Consider the following 1,474-nt stretch of genomic DNA (forward strand, 5'->3'; position numbering starts at 1 on the left):
TTTGGAGATTAACCCCTTATCAGATGTATGGTTTGCAAATATCTTCTCCCAATTGTTAGGTCGTCTTTTCGTTTTGTTGATGGTTTCCTTTGCTGTGCAGAAGCTTTTTAGTTTGATGTAGTCCCATTTGTTTATTTTTTCTATTGTTTCTCTTGCCCGGTCAGACGTGGTGTTTGAAAAGATGTTGCTAAGACCGATGTCGAAGAGCGTACTGCCTATGTTTTCTTCTAGAAGTTTCACAGTTTCAGGTCTTACATTCAAGTCTTTAATGCATGGCCCAATTTTTTTTATTTTATTTTGCCTGTGAAGAAGCAGAACTATGATCCATTAAACATTTTTAGATAGTTATTAACACCTCCTGAGCGCATGTGTTCCAGTACAAAAGAAGTCCAAGATAAACCAGAATACAGCATGACCTAACAAGGTTGAGAGTCAGGAGCCTTATGTTCTCATTTTAAATTGGCCACTAACTAGCTTTGTGACTTTGGGTAAGTTACCAAAACTCTCAGTATTGTGTATCTATTGCTGCTTAACAAATTACCCCAAATTTAGTGGCTGCAAACAACAAACATGTATCATCTTCCAGTTTCTGTAGGTTAGAGATTCAGGAGTGGCTTAACCGGTTCTGGCTCAGAGATTCTCATAAGATTGCAATCAAGATGTCAGCTAGAGATGCAGTCATCTGAAGGTTCGCCTGGAGCTAGAGGATCTGCTTCTAAACTTACGTGGCTACTGGCAAGAGACTTCAGTTCTTCACCATGTGGGCTTCTCCATAGGGTTGCTCATGATAATGGCAGCTGGCTTCCCCCAAAGTCAGTGATCCAAGAGTGAGAGCCAGCTACACAGGAGCTGCAATGTCCTTTATAACCTAATCTCAGAAGCAATGTACCATCACTTCTGCTGTATTATACTGTTCACGTAAACTAACCCTGCTATACCGTGGGAGGGGACTACACAAGGGTGTGAATACCAAAAGGAGGGGATCATTGGGGAACATCTTGGAGGCTGGCTAACCACACTCTCTAGCCTCAGTTTCCTCACCTATAACATGAGGTCTTTTAACTAGATGATCTTTATGGTTAGTGACCTCTTCTTTCCCCAATGCCTCCCAAATGTCACCTCCAGACCTTGTTTTTCACTCTTGTGTAGAAATTCCTACACCTTTTACTTTTAAGCCATATGGCTATACCAACCTTCACCTCTCCATGTTGTTGCCATTTATAGATTTCCTGGTCACCATCCCCCCATCACTATGACTTGGCACCAGGCTTACAGTTGTCCTTCTCACTCCAAGACCTGCCATCATTCTAACATAAATTTTTTCCTTATAGCAATACAGAATTTTCCAGTAGCAGTCTACATTGTTACATTGGTTTATTAGTCTCTTCCTCCATTATAACTGTGCTATTTTATTGCCTTGGATTTATAGTTGGATTTTTTAAAAAATTGAGGTGAAATTCACATAACATAAAAT

The sequence above is a fragment of the Diceros bicornis genome, chromosome 6 (assembly GCF_020826845.1).
Source record: "Diceros bicornis minor isolate mBicDic1 chromosome 6, mDicBic1.mat.cur, whole genome shotgun sequence".
Taxonomy (NCBI): domain Eukaryota; kingdom Metazoa; phylum Chordata; class Mammalia; order Perissodactyla; family Rhinocerotidae; genus Diceros; species Diceros bicornis.